Below are 26,924 nucleotides of genomic sequence, written 5' to 3' on the forward strand. Positions count from 1 at the left end.
ATAGTTTAGTAGTTTAGAGATTAGAATTTATTTTTAGTTTAGTTTTAGTTAGTTTAGTTTTAGTTTAGTCTAGATTTTTAGTTTGAGTTCTAGTTTACTTTTAGTTTTTTAGTTAAGAGTTTTTGTTTTACATATGAGTTTTAGTTAGAGTTATAGTTTAGATTTTTAGTTTAGTTTTAGATTAGTGTTTAGTTTTAGTTTAGAGTTTTAGTTAGTTTAGTTTAGTTTTAGATTAGTGTTTAGTTTTAGTTAGAGTTATACTTTAGTAGTTTAGAGATTAAAATTTATTTTTAGTTTAGTTTTAGATAGTTTAGTTTTAGTTTAGTCTAGATTTTTAGTTTGAGTTTTAGTTTTTTAGTTAAGAGTTTTCGTTTTACATATGAGTTTTAGTTAGAGTTATAGTTTAGATTTTTAGTTTAGTTTTAGATTAGTGTTTAGTTTTAGTTTAGAGTTTTAGTTAGTTTAGTTTAGTTTTAGATTAGTGTTTAGTTTTAGTTTTAGTTAGAGTTATACTTTAGTAGTTTAGAGATTAAAATTTATTTTTAGTTTAGTTTTAGTTAGTTTAGTTTTAGTTTAGTCTAGATTTTTAGTTTGAGTTTTAGTTTTTTAGTTAAGAGTTTTCCTTTTACATATGAGTTTTAGTTAGAGTTTTAATTTAGCAGCTTAGTTCAGTTTTAGTTTAGTTTAGTTTTAGATTAGTGTTTAGTTTTACATAGAGTTATACTTTAGTAGTTTAGAGATTAGAATTTATTTCTAGTTTAGTTTTAGTTAGTTTAGTTTTAGTTTAGTCTATATTTTTAATTTGAGTTTTATTTTACTTCTAGTTTTTTTAGTTAAGAGTTTTCGTTTAGTTTTAGTTTAGTGTTATAATTTATATTTCGTTTAGTTTTAGTTCAGTTTTAGTTTAAAGTTTTTAGATAGAGTTTAGTTTTAGATTAGTGTTTAGTTTTAGTTTAGAGTTTTAGTTAGTTTAGTTTAGTTTTAGATTAGTTTTTAGCTAGATTTTCAGTTTAATTTAGTTTTGTTTTAGGTTAGTGTTCAGTTTTAGCTTAGAATTTTAGTTAGTTTAAAAGTTTAGATTTTAGTTAGTTTAGTAGTTTAGTTTTTTAGTTTAGTTTTAGTTTAATGTTTAGTTTTCTTTTAGATTTTTAGTTAGATTTTCAGTTTAATTTATTTTAGTTTTAGATTAGTGTTTAGTTTTAGTTTATAATTTTAGTTAGTTTAAAAGTTTAGATCTTAGTTAGTTTAGATTTTTAGTTTAGTAGTTTAGATTTTAGTTAGTTTAGTAGTTTAGTTTTTTAGTTTAGTATTAGTTAGTTTAGTTTTAGTTTAGAATTTTAGTTTAGCTAGAGTTTTAGTTAGAGTTATAGTTTAGATTTTTAGTTCGTTTAGTTTAGTTCATGTTTAGTTTTAGTTTAGTGTTCAGTTTTAGTTTAGATTTTTAGTTAGTTTAGTAGTTTAGAGTTTAGAGTTTAGTTTTAGTTAGTTAGACAGTTTAAATTTTTAGTTAGTTTAGTAGTTTAGTTTAGTTTTAGTTTAGTAGTTTAGTTTTTAGTTTAGTTTTAGTTTAATGTTTAGTTTTCTTTTAAATTTTTAGTTAGATTTTCAGTTTAATTTATTTTACTTTTAGATTAGTGTTTAGTTTTAGTTTAGAATTTTAGTTAGTTTAAAAGTTTAGATCTTAGTTAGTTTAGATTTTTAGTTTAGTAGTTTAGATTTTAGTTAGTTTAGTAGTTTAGTTTTTTAGTTTAGTATTAGTTAGTTTAGTTTTAGTTTAGAGTTTTAGTTTAGCTAGAGTTTTAGTTAGAGTTTTAGTTTAGATTTTTAGTTCGTTTAGTTTAGTTCTAGTTTAGTTTAGAGTTTAGTGTTCAGTTTTAGTTTAGAATTTTAGTTAGTTTAGTAGTTTAGAGTTTAGAGTTTAGTTTTAGTTTTTTAGTTTAGTTTTAGTTTAATGTTTAGTTTTCTTATAGATTTTTAGTTAGATTTTCAGTTTAATTTATTTTACTTTTAGATTAGTGTTTAGTTTTAGTTAAGAATTTTACTTTAAAAGTTTAGATCATAGTTAGTTTAGATTTTTAGTTTAGTAGTTTAGATTTTAGTTAATTTAGTAGTTTAGTTTTTTAGTTTAGTATTAGTTAGTTTAGTTTTAGTTTAGAGTTTTAGTTTAGCTAGAGTTTTTGTTAGAGTTTTAATTTAGATTTTTACTTCGTTTAGTTTAGTTTTAGTTTAGTTTAGATTTTTAGTTAGTTTAGTAGTTTAGAGTTTAGAGTTTAGTATTAGTTAGTTAGACAGTTTAAATTTTTAGTTAGTTTAGTAGTTTAGTTTAGTTTTAGTTTAGTTTAGATTTTTAGTTTAGTTCTAGTTTAGTTTTAGTTTAATGTTTAGTTTTCTTTTAGATTTTTAGTTAGATTTTAAGTTTATTTTATTTTATTTTTATATTAGTGTTCAGTTTTAGTTTAAAGTTTAGTTTTATTTTAGAATTTTAGCTAGATTTTCAGTTAGTTTAGTAGTTTAGATTTTAGTTAGTTTTAGTGTAGAATTTTTAGTTAGTTTAGTAGTTTAGATTTTATTTAGTTTATTAGTTTAGATTTAGTTAATTTAGTAGTTTAGAGTTTTAGTTAGTTTAGTAGTTTAGTTTTTGTTTAGAGTTTTACTTAGTTTAGTAGCTAAGAGTTTAAGTTAGATTTATAGTTTAGATTTATAGTTAGTTTTGGTTTAGTTTAGTCTAGATTTTTAGTTTATTATTTTAGTTTAGTTTTAGTTTAGTTTTAGTTTTCTTTTAGATCTTTAGTTTAGTTTTAGTTTAGTTTTAGATTAGAGTTTTAGTTTAGCTACAGTTTGCTAAAGAGTTTTAGATTAGAGTTTTAGTTTAGCTACAGTTTGCTAAAGAGTTTTAGTTAGAGTTTTAATGTAGTAGCTTAGTTAGGTTTTAGTTTAGTTTTAGATTAGTGTTTAGATTAGTGTTTAGTTTTAGTTTATAGCTAAAAGCGTTGTTTTCCCCGACATTGAGGGTCCACACAGAAAAGATCTGAAGGGCGTTTTAAATTGATACATGCTGTTGACAGCAGTCGGACTATGAATAACTGTAAATTATATATGTCTAATGAATAAGTAGTAATTTTCCCATAGACCTATCTATTCAAGAACAACAAAAACAAAATTTCATGGCAACATTTATTACAGCAAATACTTGTTCAACATGAACACTTGTTCAACAAGACAAAATTTCATGGTCAACATGAAAACTCTATTTGTTCAACATGAACAATGATAACACTTTTTGTCTTTAAAGACTTTTGTCCATCTACAGCACTTTTTGTACAACACTTTTCTGTACAACACCTTTGTCCATCTACAGCACTTTTCTTTACAACACTTTTCTGTACAACAACAACATCTTTTAAAGCATTTTTTTTCTTTAAACACTTTTCTGAAAAAAAAAAAAAAAAAAAAAACACTTTTCTGTACAACAACAACAACAAAACAGAAAACACTTGAAAATACACTTGGAACTAGCACAGTTGAACATTACAGTGAATTTAAAGGTGGGATCCCCCCACCCCCCGGGGACCGGTCGCGGGAAGGCCCCCCACCCCCCGGGAGCCGTGGTGGAAAAAAAAATAGTTGTCGTCATTGCTACGGGTTAGTGGATGGGTTAGTGGTGGTGGTTAGTGCTATGGTTAGATTAGTTGGTTAGGTTAATTTATGAAAGGTTGAGTGGTGGTGGTTAGGTTAGTTTATCCAGACCAAGTTGATTACGATAGTCTACGCATTCAACTCGATCTGAAATACGGTGGCAAAATGTGTGAAAGCGTACGTAATAGATCGCGCTGTGACGTCGTGACTGACCCTCTTGAGTGTGCACGAATTATTGCCGATCCTAATTTTACATCGTTCACGAGCATAGAGGCTGGCATGGTTCTTCTACATAGGTAATATCAAAATATAGTACTGAACAAGAATATTGCAGGCGGCAGTTAAGTACAAGAAATTTACAAGAAGCTCATGTTGTCGTTCTTTTACAATGTATGCAGAGTGCACCGCCCAAGAAAGGGGAAGGTTCAAGTTTACTATGGTGATACAGATTCTCTGCTGTTAAAGGTAAATGGGACTGAAGATTTATTGGGTGATTTGCAAAATGGGGTGCCCATCAGCTCGCGGATGGATTTCACCAACTGGAATCCATCCCTCTACCCCGAGCTGGTGAAACGTCAAGCCCCCAACCAACTATTAAAATTAAAATCAGAGACGGGGAGTGATTTGATATCCAGGGGGGTGTTCCCGGGTCCCAAAGTTTATTGCGTGGAAACACATATTGGGGATGAAAAGAAGACATGTAAAGGGGTGCCTACACACTTTGTAAAGAGCAATTTTAACATTAGTGTGTACAGAGACTGTGTAGAAAGTAGCCTAGTGCTTGCAAGAGCACAAGTGCTTGCAATTCGCTCTCTACAGTATAGAGATTATACTGTGAGAGTAGAAAAAAATGCAATGTCATGTATATCTGACAAGGTCTATGTGCTCGAGAACGGTGTGACTGTCCTACCTCATGGCCACTACCGTATTTCAGATCGAGTTGAATGCGTAGACTATCGTAATCAACTTGGTCTAGATAAACTAACCTAACCACCACCACTCAACCTTTCATAAATTAACCTAACCAACTAATCTAACCATAGCACTAACCACCACCACTAACCCATCCACTAACCCGTAGCAATGACGACAACTATTTTTTTTTCCACCACGGCTCCCGGGGGGTGGGGGGCCTTCCCGCGACCGGTCCCCGGGGGTGGGGGGGATCCCACCTTTAAATTCACAGTAATGTTCAACTGTGCTAGTTCCATTTTTATTTTCAAGTGTTTTCTGTTTTGTTGTTGTTGTTGTTGTATAGAAAAGTGTTTGTTTTTTTTTGTAAAGAAAAGTGTTTAAATACAAAAATTTCTTTAAAATAGGTTTTTGTTGTACAGAAAATTTTTGTATAGAAAAGTGTTGTAGATGGACAAAGGTATTGTACAGAAAAGTGTTGTACAAAAAGTGCTGTAGATGGACAAAAGTCTTTAAAGACAAAAAGTGTTATCATTGTTCATGTTGAACAAATAGAGTTTTCAAGTTGACCATGAAATTTTGTCTGGTTCTTGTTGAACAAGTGTTATCATTATTTATGTTGAACAAGTGTTTTCATATTGCTGTAATAAATGTTGCCATTAAATATTGTTTTTGTTGTTCTTGAATAGATAGATCTATGGGAAAATTACTACTTATTCATTGGACACATATGATTTACAGTTAGTCATAGTCCGACTGTTGTCAACAGCTTGTATCAATTTAAAACACCCTTCAGATCATTTCTGTGTGGACCCTCAATGTCGGGGAAAACAACACTTTTAGCTATAAACTAAAACTAAACACTAATCTAAACACTAATCTAAAACTAAACTAAAACCTAACTAAGCTACTACATTAAAACTCTAACTAAAACTCTTTAGCAAACTGTAGCTAAACTAAAACTCTAATCTAAAACTCTTTAGCAAACTGTAGATAAACTAAAACTCTAATCTAAAACTAAACTAAAACTAAACTAAAAATATAAAAGAAAACTAAAACTAAACTAAAACTAAACTAAAATAATAAACTAAAAATCTTGACTAAACTAAACCAAAACTAATTAAAAATCTAAACTGTAAATCTAACTAAAACTCTTAACTACTAAACTAAGTAAAACTCTAAATAAAAACTAAACTACTAAACTAACTAAAACTCTAAACTACTAAACTAACTAAATCTAAACTAATAAACTAACTAAGATCTAAACTACTAAACTAACTAAAAATTCTACACTAAAACTAACTAAAATCTAAACTACTAAACTAACTAAAAATCTAGCTAAAACTCTAAAATAAAACTAAACGTTAAACTAAAACTGAACACTAATCTAAAACTAAAATAAACTAAACTGAAAATCTAACTAAAAATCTAAAAGAAAACTAAACATTAAACTAAAACTAAACTAGAACTAAACTAAAAATCTAAACTAAAATAAAACTAAACTAAACTACTAAACTAACTAAAAATTTAAACTGTCTAACTAACTAAAACTAAACTCTAAACTCTAAACTACTAAACTAACTAAAAATCTAAACTAAACTAAAACTAAACTAAAAGAAATAAAAATATAAACTAAAACTCTAACTAAAAATCTAGACTAAACTAAAACTCTAAAATAAAACTTAACTAACTAATAATAAACTAAAAAAACTATACCACTAAACTAACTAAAATCTAAACTACTAAACTAAAAATCTAAAATATCTATGATCTAAAATTTTAAACTAAAACTCTAAACTAAAAATGAACACTAATCTAAAACTAAACTAAAATAAACTGAAAATGTAACTAAAAATCTAAAAGAAAACTAAACATTAAACAAAAACTAAACTAAAAAACTAAAACTAAACTCTAAACTCTAAACTACTAAACTAACTAAAATTCTAAACTAAAACTGAACACTAAACTCTAAACTAAACTAGAACTAAACTAAACGAACTAAAAATCTAAACTAAAACTCTAACTAAAACTGTAGCTAAACTAAAACTCTAATCTAAAACTAAACTAACTAACACTAAACTAAAAAACTAAACTACTAAACTAACTAAAATCTAAACTACTAAACTAAAAATCTAAACTAACTATGATCTAAACTTTTAAACTAACTAAAATTCTAAACTAAAACTAAACACTAATCTAAAAGTAAAATAAATTAAACTGAAAATCTAACTAAAAATCTAAAAGAAAACTAAACATTAAACTAAAACTAAACTAAAAACTAAACTACTAAACTAAAACTAAACTAAACTACTAAACTAACTAAAAATTTAAACTGTCTAACTAACTAAAACTAAACTCTAAACTCTAAACTACTAAACTAACTAAAAATCTAAACTAAAACTGAACACTAAACTAAAATTAAACATGAACTAAACTAAACGAACTAAAAATCTAAACTATAACTCTAACTAAAACTCTAGCTAAACTTAAACTCTAAACTAAAACTAAACTAACTAATACTAAACTAAAAAACTAAACTACTAAACTAACTAAAATCTAAACTACTAAACTAAAAATCTAAACTAACTAAGATCTAAACTTTTAAACTAACTAAAATTCTAAACTAAAACTAAACACTAATTCTAAAACTAAAATAAATTAAACTGAAAATCTAACTAAAAATCTAAAAGAAAACTAAACATTAAACTAAAACTAAACTAAAAAACTAAACTACTAAACTAACTAAAATCTAAACTTTTAAACTAACTAAAATTCTAAACTAAAACTGAACACTAACCTAAAACAAAACTAAATTAAACTGAAAATCTAGCTAAACACTAATCTAAAACTAAACTAAACTAACTAAAACTCTAAACTAAAACTAAACACTAATCTAAAACTAAACTCTAACTAAAAACTTTAAACTAAAACTGAACTAAAACTAAACAAAATATAAATTATAACACTAAACTAAAACTAAACGAAAACTCTTAACTAAAAAAACTAGAAGTAAACTAAAACTCAAATTAAAAATATAGACTAAACTAAAACTAAACTAACTAAAACTAAACTAGAAATAAATTCTAATCTCTAAACTACTGAAGTATAACTCTATGTAAAACTAAACACTAATCTAAAACTAAATTAAAATAAAACTGAACGAAGCTGATAAATTAAAACTCTAACTAAAACTAATATGTAAAACGAAAACTCTTAACTAAAAAACTAAAACTCAAACTAAAAATCTAGACTAAACTAAAACTAAACTAACTAAAACTAAACTAAAAATAAATTTTAAGCTCTAAACTACTAAAGTATAACTCTAACTAAAACTAAACACTAATCTAAAACTAAACTAAACTAACTAAAACCTCTAAACTAAAACTAAACACTAATCTAAAACTAAACTAAAAATCTAAACTATAACTCTAACTAAAACTCATATGTAAAACGAAAACTCTTAACTAAAAAACTAAAACTCAAACTAAAAATCTAGACTAAACTAAAACTAAACTAACTAAAACAAAACTAAAAATAAATTTTAATCTCTAAACTACTAAAGTATAACTCTAACTAAAACTAAACACTAATCTAAAACTAAACTAAACTAACTAAAGCTCTAAACTAAAACTAAACACTAATCTAAAACTAAACTAAAAATCTAAACTATAACTCTAACTAAAACTCATATGTAAAACGAAAACTCTTAACTAAAAAACTAAAAGTAAACTAAAACTCAAACTAAAAATCTAGACTAAACTAAAACTAAACTAACTAAAACTAAACTAAAAATAAATTCTAATCTCTAAACTACTAAACTATAACTCTAACTAAAACTAAACACTAATCTAAAACTAAACTAAACTAAAAATAAATTCTAATCTCTAAACTACTAAACTATAACTCTAACTAAAACTAAACACTAATCTAAAACTAAACTAAACTAACTAAAACTCTAAACTAAAACTAAGCACTAATCTAAAACTAAACTAAACTAAAAATCTAAACTATAACTCTAACTAAAACTCATATGTAGAACGAAAACTCTTAACTAAAAAAACTAAAAGTAAACTAAAACTCAAATTAAAAATCTAGACTAAACTAAAACTAAACTAACTAAAACTAAACTAGAAATAAATTCTAATCTCTAAACTACTAAAGTATAACTCTAACTAAAACTCATATGTAAAACAAAAACTCTTAACTAAAAAACTAAAAGTAAACTAGAACTCAAACTAAAAATCTAGACTAAACTAAAACTAAACTAACTAAAACTAAACTAAAAATAAATTCTAATCTCTAAACTACTAAACTATAACTCTAACTAAAACTAAACACTAATCTAAAACTAAACTAAACTAAAAATAAATTCTAATCTCTAAACTACTAAACTATAACTCTAACTAAAACTAAACACTAATCTAAAACTAAACTAAACTAACTAAAACTCTAAACTAAAACTAAACACTAATCTAAAACTAAACTAAACTAAAAATCTAAACTATAACTCTAACTAAAACTCATATGTAGAACGAAAACTCTTAACTAAAAAACTAAAAGTAAACTAAAACTCAAATTAAAAATCTAGACTAAACTAAAACTAAACTAACTAAAACTAAACTAGAAATAAATTCTAATCTCTAAACTACTAAAGTATAACTCTAACTAAAACTAAACACTAATCTAAAACTAAACACTAAACTAAAACTCATATGTAAAACAAAAACTCTTAACTAAAAAACTAACAGAAAAAAAAAAAAAAAAAAACAAAACTAAAATAAAAAAAACAAATAAAATCATAAAAAATTATTTATAATTTTATTTAATCATAATTTTACAACTAAAAAAAACGTAAGTAGAGATGCCCTAATATCTCCCACGAGAACAATACCCCTTCGAATCCCGATCCGGACACTTTTTTAAAAACTCCCACGAGAACCACGTGGTTTATGGTCCTAATATGGGCATAGCCTCCCTAGGGAGAACACGTGGTTAATGGGGTCAATGACCTCTTTCTCCAGGTGTGTTTTTGGCACGCTCTCAGTGAATGTTATGATCCAGAAATAGTATTTGTTGTTGTTTCCGAGGCGAATGTCAAGGTCAATGTTGTTGTTGTTGTGGTAAGTGCACGCTCTCAGCGAATGTTATGATCCAGAAATAATATTTGTTGTTGTTGCTCGAGCCAAATGCTATGAGTTTCCCGGAAACAGTTAGATCACGTGTTTCCTTCTCAGCCAATCAGAGGGGCGGAAATATTAGAAAAAGAGGATTGCAGGTTGGGTTAGTTTAGATTTTTAATGTTTAATTTTATTTTAGAGTTTTAGTTTAGATTTTTAGTTTAAATTTTTAGTTAGTTTAGTAGTTGAGTTTAGTTTAGTTTAGATTTTTAGTTTAGTTCTAGTTTAGTTTTAGTTTAGTGTTATAATTTATATTTTGTTTAGTTTTAGTTCAGTTTTAGTTTAATGTTTTTAGCTGGAGTTTAGTTTTAGTTTAGTAGTTAAGTTTAGTTTTAGTTTAACGTTTAGTTTTATTTTAAAGTTTTAGCTAGATTTTCAGTTTAATTTAGTTTAGTTTTAGTTTAGTTTAGATTTTTAGTTTAGTTCTAGTTTAGTTTTAGTTTAGTGTTATAATTTATATTTTGTTTAGTTTTAGTTCAGTTTTAGTTTAACGTTTTTAGCTAGAGTTTAGTTTTAGTTTAGTAGTTAAGTTTAGTTTAACGTTTAGTTTTATTTTAGAGTTTTAGCTAGATTTTCAGTTTAATTTAGTTTTGTTTTAGGTTAGTGTTCAGTTTTAGTTTAGAATTTTAGTTAGTTTAAAAGTTTAGATTTTAGTTAGTTTAGTAGTTTAGATTTTTACTTTATTTTAAGTTTATTTATTACCTTTATTTCTAGTTTAGTCTTAGCTAGTTTAGTTTTAGTTTAGAGTTGTAGTTTAGATAGAGTTTTACTAAAGAGTTTTAGTTAGAGTTCTAGTTTAGTTTGGTTTTAGTTTAGTTTAAATTTTAGTTAGTTTAGTAGTTTAGATTTTAGTTAGTTTACTAGTTTAGAGTTTTAGTTAGTTTAGTAGTTTAGTTTTCGTTGGAGTTTTACTTAGTTTAGTAGTTAAGAGTTTTAGTTTGGTTCTAGTTTAGCTAGAGTTTTACTAAAGAGTTTTAGTTAGAGTTTTAATTTAGTAGCATAGTTTAGTTTTAGTTTAGTTTAGATCTTAGTTAGTTTAGTAGTTTAGATTTTTAGTTTAGTTTTAGTTTAGTTTTAGTTTATTTTAAGTTTATTCATTACCTTTATTTTTAGTTTAGTTTTAGTTTAGTTTTAGATTAGAGTTTTAGTTTAGCTACAGTTTGCTAAAGAGTTTTAGTTAGAGTTTTAGTTAGTTTTTAGTTTAGTTTTAGATTAGTGTTTAGTTTTAGTTTAGAGTTATAGTTTAGTGTTTAGTTTTAGATTAGTGTTTAGTTTTAGTTAGAGTTATACTTTAGTAGTTTAGAGATTAGAATTTATTTATAGTTTAGTTTTATTTAGTTTAGTTTTAGTTTAGTCTAGATTTTTAGTTTGAGTTTTAGTTTACTTTTAGTTTTTTTAGTTAAGAGTTTTAGTTTTACATTTGAGTTTTAGCTAGAGTTATTGTTTAGATTTTTAGTTTAGTTTGGTTTTAGATTGGCGTTTAGTTTTAGTTTAGAGTTTTAGTTAGTTTAGTTTAGTTTTAGATTAGTGTTTAGTTTTAGTTACAGTTATAGTTTAGTAGTTTAGAGATTAGAATTTATTTTTAGTTTAGTTTAGTTTTAGATTAGTGTTTAGTTTTAGTTTAGAGTTTTAGTTAGTTTAGTTTAGTTTTAAATTAGTGTTTAGTTTTAGTTAGAGTTATAGTTTAGTAGTTTAGAGATTAGAATCTATTTTTATTTTAGTTTTAGTTAGTTTAGTTTTAGTTTAGTTTAGATTTTTAGTTTGAGTTATAGTTTACTTTTTGTTTTTTAGTTAAGAGTTTTCGTTTTACATATGAGTTTTAGTTTAGTGTTTAGTTTTAGATTAGTGTTTAGTTTTAGTTTAGAGTTATACTTTAGTAGTTTAGAGATTAGAATTTATTTCTAGTTTAGTTTTAGTTAGTTTAGTTTTAGTTTAGTCTAGATTTTTAATTTGAGTTTTAGTTTACTTTTAGTTTTTTAGTTAAGAGTTTTCGTTCTACATATGAGTTTTAGTTAGAGTTATAGTTTAGATTTTTAGTTTAGTTTAGTTTTAGATTAGTGTTTAGTTTTAGTTAGAGTTATAGTTTAGTAGTTTAGAGATTAGAATTTATTTTTAGTTTAGTTTAGTTTTAGATTAGTGTTTAGTTTTAGTTAGAGTTATAGTTTAGTAGTTTAGAGATTAGAATTTATTTTTAGTTTAGTTTTAGTTAGTTTAGTTTTAGTTTAGTCTAGATTTTTAGTTTGAGTTTTAGTTTACTTTTAGTTTTTTAGTTAATAGTTTTCGTTTTACATATGAGTTTTAGTTAGAGTTATACTTTAGTAGTTTAGAGATTAGAATTTATTTCTAGTTTAGTTTTAGTTAGTTTAGTTTTAGTTTAGTCTAGATTTTTAATTTGAGTTTTAGTTTACTTTTAGTTTTTTTAGTTAAGAGTTTTCGTTATACATATGAGTTTTAGTTAGAGTTATAGTTTAGATTTTTAGTTTAGTTTAGTTTTAGATTAGTGTTTAGTTTTAGTTTAGAGTTTTAGTTAGTTTAGTTTAGTTTTAGATTAGTGTTTAGTTTTAGTTAGAGTTATAGTTTAGTAGTTTAGAGATTAGAATTTATTTTTAGTTTAGTTTAGTTTTAGATTAGTGTTTAGTTTTAGTTAGAGTTTTAGTTTAGTAGTTTAGAGATTAGAATTTATTTTTAGTTTAGTTTTAGTTAGTTTAGTTTTAGTTTAGTCTAGATTTTTAGTTTGAGTTTTAGTTTACTTTTAGTTTTTTAGTTAAGAGTTTTCGCTTTACATATGAGTTTTAGTTAGAGTTATAGTTTAGATTTTTAGTTTAGTTTTAGATTAGTATTTAGTTTTAGTTTAGAGTTTTAGTTAGTTTAGTTTAGTTTTAGATTAGTGTTTAGTTTTAGTTAGAGTTATACTTTAGTAGTTTAGAGATTAAAATTTATTTTTAGTTTAGTTTTAGATAGTTTAGTTTTAGTTTAGTCTAGATTTTTAGTTTGAGTTTTAGTTTTTTAGTTAAGAGTTTTCGTTTTACATATGAGTTTTAGTTAGAGTTATAGTTTAGATTTTTAGTTTAGTTTTAGATTAGTGTTTAGTTTTAGTTTAGAGTTTTAGTTAGTTTAGTTTAGTTTTAGATTAGTGTTTAGTTTTAGTTAGAGTTATACTTTAGTAGTTTAGAGATTAGAATTTATTTCTAGTTTAGTTTTAGTTAGTTTAGTTTTAGATTAGTTTTTTAGTTAAGAGTTTTCGTTTTACACATGAGTTTTAGTTAGAGTTTTAATTTAGCAGCTTAGTTCAGTTTTAGTTTAGTTTAGTTTTAGATTAGTGTTTAGTTTTACATAGAGTTATACTTTAGTAGTTTAGAGATTAGAATTTATTTCTAGTTTAGTTTTAGTTAGTTTAGTTTTAGTTTAGTCTATATTTTTAATTTGAGTTTTATTTTACTTCTAGTTTTTTTAGTTAAGAGTTTTCGTTTAGTTTTAGTTTAGTGTTATAATTTATATTTCTGTTTAGTTTTAGTTCAGTTTTAGTTTAAAGTTTTTAGCTAGAGTTTAGTTTTAGATTAGTGTTTAGTTTTAGTTTAGAGTTTTAGTTAGTTTAGTTTAGTTTTAGATTAGTTTTTAGCTAGATTTTCAGTTTAATTTAGTTTTGTTTTAGGTTAGTGTTCAGTTTTAGCTTAGAATTTTAGTTAGTTTAAAAGTTTAGATTTTAGTTAGTTTAGTAGTTTAGATTTTTAGTTTAGTTTTAGTTTAATGTTTAGTTTTCTTTTAGATTTTTAGTTAGATTTTCAGTTTAATTTATTTTAGTTTTAGATTAGTGTTTAGTTTTAGTTTATAATTTTAGTTATTTTAAAATTTTAGATCTTAGTTAGTTTAGATTTTTAGTTTAGTAGTTTAGATTTTAGTTAGTTTAGTAGTTTAGTTTTTTAGTTTAGTATTAGTTAGTTTAGTTTTAGTTTAGAATTTTAGTTTAGCTAGAGTTTTAGTTAGAGTTATAGTTTAGATTTTTAGTTCGTTTAGTTTAGTTCATGTTTAGTTTTAGTTTAGTGTTCAGTTTTAGTTTAGATTTTTAGTTAGTTTAGTAGTTTAGAGTTTAGAGTTTAGTTTTAGTTAGTTAGACAGTCTAAATTTTTAGTTAGTTTAGTAGTTTAGTTTAGTTTTAGTTTAGTAGTTTAGTTTTTAGTTTAGTTTTAGTTTAATGTTTAGTTTTCTTTTAAATTTTTAGTTAGATTTTCAGTTTAATTTATTTTACTTTTAGATTAGTGTTTAGTTTTAGTTTAGAATTTTAGTTAGTTTAAAAGTTTAGATCTTAGTTAGTTTAGATTTTTAGTTTAGTAGTTTAGATTTTAGTTAGTTTAGTAGTTTAGTTTTTTAGTTTAGTATTAGTTAGTTTAGTTTTAGTTTAGAGTTTTAGTTTAGCTAGAGTTTTAGTTAGAGTTTTAGTTTAGATTTTTAGTTCGTTTAGTTTAGTTCTAGTTTAGTTTAGAGTTTAGTGTTCAGTTTTAGTTTAGAATTTTAGTTAGTTTAGTAGTTTAGAGTTTAGAGTTTAGTTTTAGTTTTTTAGTTTAGTTTTAGTTTAATGTTTAGTTTTCTTTTAGATTTTTAGTTAGATTTTCAGTTTAATTTATTTTACTTTCAGATTAGTGTTTAGTTTTAGTTTAGAATTTTAGTTTAAAAGTTTAGATCATAGCTAGTTTAGATTTTTAGTTTAGTAGTTTAGATTTTAATAAATTTAGTATTATAGTTTTTTAGTTTAGTATTAGTTAGTTTAGTTTTAGTTTAGAGTTTTAGTTTAGCGAGAGTTTTTGTTAGAGTTTTAGTTTAGATTTTTAGTTCGTTTAGTTTAGTTTTAGTTTAGTTTAGATTTTTAGTTAGTTTAGTAGTTTAGAGTTTAGAGTTTAGTTTTAGTTAGTTGGACAGTTTAAATTATTAGTTAGTTTAGTAGTTTAGTTTAGTTTTAGTTTAGTTTAGATTTTTAGTTTAGTTCTAGTTTAGTTTTAGTTTAATGTTTAGTTTTCTTTTAGATTTTTAGTTAGATTTCCAGTTTAGTTTATTTTAGTTTTAGATTAGTGTTCAGTTTTAGTGTAACGTTTAGTTTTATTTTAGAGTTTTAGCTAGATTTTCAGTTAGTTTAGTAGTTTAGATTTTAGTTATTTTTAGTGTAGAATTTTTAGTTAGTTTAGTAGTTTAGATTTTAGTTAGTTTATTAGTTTAGATTTAGTTAATTTAGTAGTTTAGAGTTTTAGTTAGTTTAGTAGTTTAGTTTTTGTTTAGAGTTTTACTTAGTTTAGTAGCTAAGAGTTTAAGTTAGATTTATAGTTTAGATTTATAGTTAGTTTTGGTTTAGTTTAGTCTAGATTTTTAGTTTATTATTTTAGTTTAGTTTTAGTTTAGTTTTAGTTTTCTTTTAGATCTTTAGTTTAGTTTTAGTTTAGTTTTAGATTAGAGTTTTAGTTTAGCTACAGTTTGCTAAAGAGTTTTAGATTAGAGTTTTAGTTTAGCTACAGTTTGCTAAAGAGTTTTAGTTAGAGTTTTAATGTAGTAGCTTAGTTAGGTTTTAGTTTAGTTTTAGATTAGTGTTTAGATTAGTGTTTAGTTTTAGTTTATAGCTAAAAGTGTTGTTTTCCCCGACATTGAGGGTCCACACAGAAATGATCTGAAGGGTGTTTTAAATTGATACATACTTTTGACAGCAGTCGGACTATGCATGACAGTAAATCATATATGCTTAATGAATAAGTAGTAATTTCCCCGTGGACCTGTCTATTCAAGAACAACAAAAACAATATTTCATGACAACATTTATTACAGCAACATGATAACACTTGGTCAACGTGAACACTGATAACACTTGTTCAACAAGAACCAGACAAAATTTCATGGTCAACTTGAAAACTCTATTTGTTCAACATGAACAATGATAACACTTTTTGTCTTTAAAGACTTTTGTCCATCTACAGCACTTTTTGTACAACACTTTTCTGTACAACACCTTTGTCCATCTACAACAATTTTCTATACAACACTTTTCTGTACAACAACAACATCTTTTAAAGCACTTATTATCTTGAAACACTTTTCTGTACAAAAAAAACAAAAAAAAAACACTTTTCTGTACAACAACAACAAAAAAAAACAGAAAACACACTTGAAAATACACTTGGAACTAGCACAGTTGAACATTACAGTGAATTTAAAGGAGGGAGATCCCCCCACCCTCCGGGGACCGGTCGCGGGAAGGCCCCCCACCCCCCGGGAGCCGTGGTGGAAAAAAAAATAGTTGTCGTCATTGCTACGGGTTAGTGGATGGGTTAGTGGTGGTGGTTAGTGCTATGGTTAGATTAGTTGGTTAGGTTAATTTATGAAAGGTTGAGTGGTGGTGGTTAGGTTAGTTTATCCAGACCAAGTTGATTACGATAGTCTACGCATTCAACTCGATCTGAAATACGGTGGCAAAATGTGTGAAAGCGTACGTAATAGATCGCGCTGCGACGTCGTGACTGACCCTCTAGAGTGTGCACGAATTATTGCCGACCCCAATTTTACATCATTCACGAGCATAGAGGCCGGCATGGTTCTTCTACACAGGAAAAAGCGAAATGTAGTACTGAACAAGAATATTGCAGGAGGTAGTTCAGTACTAGAATTTTCAAAAAGCTCATGTTGTCGTTCTTTTACAATGTGTGCAAGGTGCAATGGCCACGGGAGGGGGAGGTTCAAGTTTACTATGGGGATACAGATTCTCTGCTGTTAAAGGTAAATGGGACTGAAGATTTATTGAGTGATTTGCAAAATGGGATGCCCATCAGCTTGCGGATGGATTTCACCAACTGGAATCCTTCCCTCTACCCCGAGCTGGTGAAACGTCAATCCCCCAACCAACTATTAAAATTAAAATCAGAGACGGGGAGTGATTTGATATCCAGGGGGGTGTTCCCGGGCCCCAAGGTTTAGTGCGTTGAAACTCATAGAGGGGATGAAAAGAAGACATGTAAAGGGGTGCCTACGCATTTTGTAAAGAGCAATTTCAACATGAGCGTGTACAAAGACTGTATAAAAAGTAGCCTAGTGCCAAGCGCACAAGTTCTTGCAATTCGCTCTCTACATTATAGAAATTATACTGTGAGAGTAGAAAAAATGCAATGTCATGTATATCTGACAAGGTCTATGTGCTCGAGAACGGTGTGACTGTCCTACCTCATGGCCACTACCGTATTTCAGATCGAGTTGAATGCGTAGACTATCGTAATCAACTTGGTCTAGATAAACTAACCTAACCACCACCACTCAACCTTTCATAAATTAACCTAACCAACTAATCTAACCATAGCACTAACCACCACCACTAACCCATCCACTAACCCGTAGCAATGACGACAACTATTCTTTTTTCCACCACGGCTCCCGGGGGGTGGGGGGCCTTCCCGCGACCGGTCCCCGGGGGTGGGGGGATCCCACCTTTAAATTCACTGTAATGTTCAACTGTGCTGCTAGTTCCAAGTGTATTTTCAAGTGTGTTTTCTGTTTTGTTTTTGTTGTTGTATAGAAAAGTGTTTTTTTTTTTTTTTTTTTTTTTTACAGAAAAGTGATTAAATACAAAAAGTGCTTTAAAATATGTTGTTTTTTTACAGAAAAGTGTTGTATAGAAAAGTGTTGTAGATGGACAAAGGTGTTGTAAAGAAAAGTGTTGTACAAAAAGTGCTGTAGATGGACAAAAGTCTTTAAAGACAAAAAGTGTTATCATTGTTCATGTTGAACAAATAGAGTTTTCATGTTGACCATGAAATTTTGTCTGGTTCTTGTTGAACAAGTGTTATCATTATTCATGTTGAACAAGTGTTTTCATATTGCTGTAATAAATGTTGCCATGAAATATTGTTTTTGTTGTTCTTGAATAGATAGATCTATGGGAAAATTACTACTTATTCATTGGACACATATGATTTACAGCTAGTCATAGTCCGACTGTTGTCAACAGCATGTATCAATTTAAAACACCCTTCAGATCATTTCTGTGTGGACCCTCAATGTCGGGGAAAACAACACTTTTAGCTATAAACTAAAACTAAACACTAATCTAAACACTAATCTAAAACTAAACTAAAACCTAACTAAGCTACTACATTAAAACTCTAACTAAAACTCTTTAGCAAACTGTAGCTAAACTAAAACTCTAATCTAAAACTCTTTAGCAAACTGTAGCTAAACTAAAACTCTAATCTAAAACTAAACTAAAACTAAACTAAAAATCTAAAAGAAAACTAAAACTAAACTAAAACTAAACTAAAATAATAAACTAAAACTCTAGACTAAACTAAACCAAAACTAACTAAAAATCTAAACTATAAATCTAACTAAAACTCTTAACTACTAAACTAAGTAAAACTGTAAACAAAAACTAAACTACTAAACTACCTAAAACTCTAAACTACTAAATTAACTAAGTCTAAACTAATAAACTAAATAAAATCTAAACTACTAAACTAACTAAAAATTCTACACTAAAACTAACTAAAATATAAACTACTAAACTAACTGAAAATCTAGCTAAAACTCTAAAATAAAAATAAATTTTAAAATAAAAATTAACACTAATCTAAAACTAAAATAAACTAAACTGAAAATCTAACTAAAAATATAAAAGAAAAATAAACATTAAACTATAACTAAACTAGAACTAAACTAAAAATCTAAACTAAACTAAAACCAAACTAAGCTACTAAATTAACTAAAAATTTAAACTGTCTAACTAACTAAAACTAAAATCTAAACTCTAAACTAATAAACTAAATAAAAATATAAACTAAAACAAAACTAAAATAAAAGAAATAAAAATCTAAACTAAAACTCTAACAAAAAATCTAGCTAAACTAAAACTCTAAACTAAAACTAAACTAACTAATACTAAACTAAAAAACTAAACTACTAAATTAACTAAAATCTAAACTACTAAACTAAAAATCTAAAATAACTATGATATAAACTTTTAAACTAAAATTCTAAACTAAAACTAAACACTAATCTAAAAGTAAAATAAATTAAACTGAAAATCTAACTAAAAATCTAAAAGAAAACTAAACATTAAACTAAAACTAAACTAAAAAACTAAAACTAAACTCTAAACTCTAAACTACTAAACTAACTAAAATTCTAAACTAAAACTGAACACTAAACTCTAAACTAAACTAGAACTAAACTAAACGAACTAAAAATCTAAACTAAAACTCTAACTAAAACTCTAGCTAAACTAAAACTCTAAACTAAAACTCTAGCTATACTAAAACTAAACTAACTAATACTAAACTAAAAAACTAAACTACTAAACTAACTAAAATCTAAACTACTAAACTAAAAATCTAAACTAACTATGATCTAAACTTTTAAACTAACTAAAATTCTAAACTAAAACTAAACACTAATCTAAAACTAAAATAAATTAAACTGAAAATCTAACTAAAAATCTAAAAGAAAACTAAACATTAAACTAAAACTAAACTAAAAACTAAACTACTAAACTAAAACTAAACTAAACTACTAAACTAACTAAAAATTTAAACTGTCTAACTAACTAAAACTAAACTCTAAACTCTAAACTACTAAACTAACTAAAAATCTAAACTAAAACTGAACACTAAACTAAAATTAAACATGAACTAAACTAAACGAACTAAAAATCTAAACTATAAATCTAACTAAAACTCTAGCTAAACTAAAATTCTAAACTAAAACTAAACTAACTAATACTAAACTAAAAAACTAAACTACTAAACTAACTAAAATCTAAACTACTAAACTAAAAATCTAAACTAACTAAGATCTAAACTTTTAAACTAACTAAAATTCTAAACTAAAACTAAACACTAATCTAAAACTAAAATAAATTAAACTGAAAATCTAAATAAAAATATAAAATAAAACTAAACATTAAACTAAAACTAAACTAAAAAACTAAACTACTAAACTAACTAAAATCTAAACTTTTAAACTAACTAAAATTCTAAACTAAAACTGAACACTAACCTAAAACAAAACTAAATTAAACTGAAAATCTAGCTAAACACTAATCTAAAACTAAACTAAACTAACTAAAACTCTAAAATAAAACTAAACACTAATCTAAAACTAAACTCTAGCTAAAAACTTTAAACTAAAACTGAACTAAAACTAAACGAAATATAAATTATAACACTAAACTAAAACTAAACGAAAACTCTTAACTAAAAAAACTAGAAGTAAACTAAAACTCAAATTAAAAATATAGACTAAACTAAAACTAAACTAACTAAAACTAAACTAGAAATAAATTCTAATCTCTAAACTACTAAAGTATAACTCTAAGTAAAACTAAACACTAATCTAAAACTAAACTAAACTAAAACTGAACTAAGCTGCTAAATTAAAACTCTAACTAAAACTCATATGTAAAAGGAAAACTCTTAACTAAAAAACTAAAACTCAAACTAAAAATCTAGACTAAACTAAAACTAAACTAACTAAAACTAAACTAAAAATAAATTTTAAGCTCTAAACTACTAAAGTATAACTCTAACTAAAACTAAACACTAATCTAAAACTAAACTAAACTAACTAAAACCTTAAACTAAAACTAAACACTAATCTAAAACTAAACTAAAAATCTAAACTATAACTCTAACTAAAACTCATATGTAAAACGAAAACTCTTAACTAAAAAACTAAAACTCAAACTAAAAATCTAGACTAAACTAAAACTAAACTAACTAAAACAAAACTAAAAATAAATTTTAATCTCTAAACTACTAAAGTATAACTCTAACTAAAACTAAACACTAATCTAAAACTAAACTAAACTAACTAAAACTCTAAACTAAAACTAAATACTAATCTAAAACTAAACTAAAAATCTAAACTATAACTCTAACTAAAACTCATATGTAAAACAAAAACTTTTAACTAAAAAAATAAAAGTAAACTAGAACTCAAACTAAAAATCTAGACTAAACTAAAACTAAACTAACTAAAACTAAACTAAAAATAAATTCTAATCTATAAACTACTAAACTATAACTCTAACTAAAACTAAACACTAATCTAAAACTAAACTAAACTAAAAATAAATTCTAATCTCTAAACTACTAAACTATAACTCTAACTAAAACTAAACACTAATCTAAAACTAAACTAAACTAACTAAAACTCTAAACTAAAACTAAGCACTAATCTAAAACTAAACTAAACTAAAAATCTAAACTATAACTCTAACTAAAACTCATATGTAGAACGAAAACTCTTAACTAAAAAAACTAAAAGTAAACTAAAACTCAAATTAAAAATCTAGACTAAACTAAAACTAAACTAACTAAAACTAAACTAGAAATAAATTCTAATCTCTATACTACTAAAGTATAACTCTAACTAAAACTCATATGTAAAGCGAAAACTCTTAAATAAAAAACTAAAAGTAAACTAAAACTCAAACTAAAAATCTAGACTAAACTAAAACTAAACTAACTAAAACTAAACTAAAAATAAATTCTAATCTCTAAACTACTAAACTATAACTCTAACTAAAACTAAACACTAATCTAAAACTAATCTAAACTAAAAATAAATTCTAATCTAACTAAACTACTAAACTATAACTCTAACTAAAACTAAACACTAATCTAAAACTAAACTAAACTAACTAAAACTCTAAACTAAAACTAAACACTAATCTAAAACTAAACTAAACTAAAAATCTAAACTATAACTCTAACTAAAACTCATATGTAGAACGAAAACTCTTAACTAAAAAACTAAAAGTAAACTAAAACTCAAATTAAAAATCTAGACTAAACTAAAACTAAACTAACTAAAACTAAACTAGAAATAAATTCTAATCTCTAAACTACTAAAGTATAACTCTAACTAAAACTAAACACTAATCTAAAACTAAACACTAAACTAAAACTCATATGTAAAACAAAAACTCTTAACTAAAAAACTAAAAGTAAACTAAAACTCAAACTAAAAATCTAGACTAAACTAAAACTAAACTAACTAAAACTAAACTAAAAATAAATTCTAATCTCTAAACTACTAAACTATAACTCTAACTAAAACTAAACACTAATCTAAAACTAAACTAAACTAACTAAAACTCTAAACTAAAACTAAACACTAATCTAAAACTAAACTAAACTAAAAATAAATTCTAATCTCTAAACTACTAAACTATAACTCTCACTAAAACTAAACACTAATCTAAAACTAAACTAAACTAACTAAAACTCTAAACTAAAACTAAACGCCAATCTAAAACTAAACTAAACTAAAAACCTAAACTATAACTCTAACTAAAACTCAAATTTAAAACGAAAACTCTTAACTAAAAAAACTAAAAGTAAACTAAAACTCAAACTAAAAATCTAGAATAAACTAAAACTAAACTAACTAAAACTAAACTAGAAATAAATTCTAATCTCTAAACTACTACAGTATAACTTTAACTAAAACTAAACACTAATCTAAAACTAAACACTAAACTAAAACTCTAAACTAAAACTAAACACTAATCTAAAACTAAACTAAACTAAAACCGAACTATAACTCTAACTAAAACTCTTTAGCAAACTGTAGCTAAAATAAAACTCTAATCTAAAACTAAACTAAAACTAAACTAAAAATAAAGGTAATGAATAAACTTAAAATAAACTAAAACTAAACTAAAACTAAACTAAAAATCTAAACTACTAAACTAACTAAGATCTAAACTAAACTAAAACTAAAACTAAACTATGCTACTAAATTACAACTCTAACTAAAACTCTTTAGTAAAACTCTAGCTAAACTAGAACCAAACTAAAACTCTTAACTACTAAACTAAGTAAAACTCCAACGAAAACTAAACTACTAAACTAACTAAAAATCTAAACTACTAAACTAAAAATCTAAACAACTAAACTAACTAAAAACTAAACTAAACTAAAACCAAACTAAACTACTAAATTAAAACTCTAACTAAAACTCTTTAGTAAAACTCTAGCTAAACTAAAACTCTAAACTAAAACTAAACTAGCTAAGACTAAACTAAAAATAAAGGTAATAAATAAACTTAAAATAAACTAAAAATCTAAACTACTAAACTAACTAAAATCTAAACTTTTAAACTAACTAAAATTCTAAATTAAAACTGAACACTAACCTAAAACAAAACTAAATTAAAATGAAAATCTAGATAAAACTCTAAAATAAAACTAAACGTTAAACTAAAACTAAACTTAAATACTAAACTAAAACTAAACTCTAGCTAAAAACGTTAAACTAAAACTGAATTAAAACTAAACAAAATATAAATTATAACACTAAACTAAAACTAAACTAGAACTAAACTAAAAATCTAAAATAAACTAAAACTAAACTAAATTATACTGAAAATCTAGCTAAAACTCTAAAATAAAACTAAACGTTAAACTAAAACTAAACTTAACTACTAAACTAAAACTAAACTCTAGCTAAAAACGTTAAACTAAAACTGAACTAAAACTAAACAAAATATAAATTATAACACTAAACTAAAACTAAACTAGAACTAAACTAAAAATCTAAACTAAACCAAACTACTAAACTAACTAAAAATTTAAACTAAAAATCTAAACTAAAACTCTAAAATAAAATTAAACATTAAAAATCTAAACTAAACCAACCTGCAATCCTCTTTTTCTAATATTTCCGACTCGCTGATTGGCTGAGAAGGGAAACACGTGATCTAACTGTTTCCGGGAAACTCATAGCATTTGGCTCGAGCAACAACAACAAATATTATTTCTGGATCATAACATTCGCTGAGAGCGTGCACTTACCACAACAACAACAACATTGACCTTGACATTCGCCTCGGAAACAACAACAAATACTATTTCTGGATCATAACATTCACTGAGAGCGTGCCAAAAACACACCTGGAGAAAGAGGTCATTGACCCCATTAACCACGTGTTCTCCCCAGGGAGGCTATGCCCATATTAGGACCATAAACCACGTGGTTCTCTTGGGAGTTTTTAAAAAAAGTGTCCGGATCGGGATTCGAAGGGGTATTGTTCTCGTGGGAGATATTAGGGCATCTCTACTTGCGCACGCTCCTGTACCCTCCAAATCCATTCGAAGCCTCCTCTTTACACTCTCCTAAGAAGTTCCTATTTCCCTCAACTGTTTCATTACAATATCCTCCCGCCCCACTCGGGGACAACCTGCTTTTAGTTTGACCTTACAAGGTTGGCGAACAAGGACAATCTTTGGCAAGTCTGTCATCCTTCATCCGCAGAACGTGTTCTAGCCATCTTATCATTTCTCTCATTACAGCCGTAGAAATCGGGATTGAACCACATTGTTTGTACAGCTTACTGTTTGAGATAAAGTCAGTCAGTCGTGTGCTCAAAACAATCCGTAGACAATTTCTCTGGAAAACATCTGGCAAATCCACTTTGTATTATCGCCGCTAAAAAAGTAGCAAAGTGTAAGCTCCAATTCTTTAGCAATGAAAAAAGTATTCAGCTTTTGGAGGCATATATGGTGCTTTTCTTCTGCCTCTGTCCTAAAACTAGAGAACAAAGTAAAAAACTCAACCTAAATCACAAACAAAATGGCTTAAGTCAATGGTAACACGTTTGATCCCGCAGTTAGATCTCTAAATTTTGTATTTATTAAACTACAAGAATATTTTGGTAGTTGGGTCAGGGAACTTTGCTGAACAGAGCTTCCCGCACAAACACAGAATCATAGCTCGAGGAAACAAAAGCTTGGCAATACAAATTCTGACAATCCTCTCTGACATAAACTATAAAACTCCACTTTAAACTCCGCTGCAGGCTCTGCCCCAAGGCCAAGCGAATAGCATCCATTTTGGTCCCAAGCAAGACTACTATGTAGCTTTTCGAAATATAATACCATATTCATAAATTAGGACTGAGGTTCACACTTTCTGCAAAGCACACAGAGGTTTGACTCTTACCGCCTCCTTGCAAAAAGATGAAATAGACGGTATCACAAAAAAAGGACCAAACCAAAGTTTTCACTCGCAACACAATTAATATTTACACAAAATTTACTTCCTATAACTTACATTTTAATGCAATATTGAATTTTTGGAAATTCCAATGAAAATTATAGCAAATTGATCTGGATTTTAACCAGCTTCAGTTTGTAAGCGCTGTTATCTAACTAGGTCTGTTTGGGAAGTCAAGCCTTCAAAGAAAGTCGAATACCCTTTTCAAATAGTTTGTGGTAATGAACTGTAAGTAAGGAGTGACCAGGCTCAATAGGAACCGAAACTCTAAAATAAAGAATTTTGATACCAATAGATGTATCAAAAGAATCGGCTTTTTATGCAGATTTCATCAGGTTAACTCTTACGCATCGAAGGTTACAAGCCTGTTAATATTTTCCTGATTTTCGAAAAAAGGGGGAGACATCCCCTAAAATTCAAGTGATCTTAATGAAAATCACACCATCAGATTCAGTGTATCAGAGAACTCGACTGTTTATGTTTCAAGCTCCTATCTGCAAAAATGTGGAATTTTGTATTTTTTGCCAGCAGAAAGATCACGGATGCGTGTTTATTTGTTTGTTTGTTGTTGTTTCTTTTTTTGTTTTTTTTTTCAGGGGTGATCGTAACCACCCAGTGATCCAAGAATATCGGGAGAGGGCTCATTCGAACTGAAATTAAAAGTTCTTGTGCTCTTTTAAAGAGACCAAAAAAATTGGGGGCAACTAGACCCCCTCCCCCAACCCTTTTTTCAAACACATCCGATCAAAATTTTGGGATAGCCACTTTGTTCATCATATTTGAAAGGCTCAATAACTACGCCTTTGGGTATAACATGACCCCCCTCCCCCCACAGCCCCAGGGGAAAGGTCTTTAAGCTATAAAATTTGCCCATTTTTTATGCATAGTATTTGTTATTGGGATGTATGCATATATTTTCAGGGGGGGGGGGGTAAATTTTCCGCTGGGGGGTTTCTACGGGAAATTTTCCATGGGAAGGTAAGTTACCAGGGAGTGAACTTGTCAGGGGAAATTGTACACTGGGGGAATTTGCCAGAATTCTTATACAAAGTTATTTTTATATGTCTTACTTTCTCTTTTCCGTCTCAATTTTACGCTCAGAGTGGTTAAGGGTAATTGCCAGGGGTAAATTTTCACCGAGTTTGAACTTTTTAGAGAATATTTCCTTGGGGAGGGGTTTTTCCGTGGAGGTGGGGCCAGATTTCCTGGCATTATTTAAAGAACAATCAGAAATTAAATAAAGAAACAAGTATTTTCAACTGAAAGTAAGAAGTAACATTAAAACTTAAAACGAACAGAAATTATTACGTATATGAAGGGGCTTGCACCCTCCTCAGCATCTCGCTCTTTACAGTATAAATTTGTCCCAATTCTTTAAGAATGACTTCTGAAACCCAAAGGCCGTTTAATTACACTGTAAAAAAAATTGATTTCCAAAAAAATGTTTTGTTCGAATTCAAACAAGTCAAAAAAATCCAATTTTTCTGTTGGAATTGTAACTTGCTTATTGAATTCAAACTATTCAAATTAAAAATCCAATTTTTCTGTTGAAATTGTGACTTGCTTATTGAATTCAACAAATAATTGAAATTATTAAGATTTATGTACTTTTCAATAGAAAATAATGTTATTTTCAACACAAATAGGTTATATTAATCAAAATGGTTTTGACTTCAACATTAGATTAGACTGTAATTTCTTGAATATCATATTGAATTTGACTATGATGCCATTTAAAGTGCATTTATGTACAACTGCTCGTATGAGCATGCATAAATTTATGTACAAACATTTTTAGCTTATAATTAATATTTTCGAGCAATAGGAAAATAGCATAGGAATGTTTTCATCACTTATGCCTTATGAAATAGTTACAGTGTATTAATAAAAGAGAAACAATATTTTTTGGCTTATATAAATAAAAAGAAGACCGGACTCATAACAAGTTAATTTCATACTTTACGGGATTATTTATGTAGTATGATTACTTGGGTTTCGCTGGAAACCGGCAATTCTACTAAACTTAATGATTAGAGGAAAAGTCTGCCTCTGAGCAGAGTTTGGGCCTGTTCGGGCTTATATCTGAAACTGGTCATTGAGGACCATCTTGGAAGCTGTTAGAACATCTAACTAGTTTATTGTTCAACAGTAATTTAGGCCTAATAAATTGAGCAACGATAA

The 26,924-nt window shown here is 26.5% G+C and overlaps 1 protein-coding gene across 1 annotated transcript in view; it reads left to right on the plus strand.

Moving 5' to 3' along the window:
- Window positions 1-26,924, plus strand: part of bsh (brain-specific homeobox) — a 58,868-nt gene that overhangs the window by 16,750 nt on the left and 15,194 nt on the right. The window lies entirely within an intron of this gene.

This window comes from Artemia sp. Qi Xiang Cuo, chromosome 6, assembly GCF_049724085.1.
Source record: "Artemia sp. Qi Xiang Cuo chromosome 6, ASM4972408v1, whole genome shotgun sequence".
Classification (NCBI taxonomy): domain Eukaryota; kingdom Metazoa; phylum Arthropoda; class Branchiopoda; order Anostraca; family Artemiidae; genus Artemia; species Artemia sp. Qi Xiang Cuo.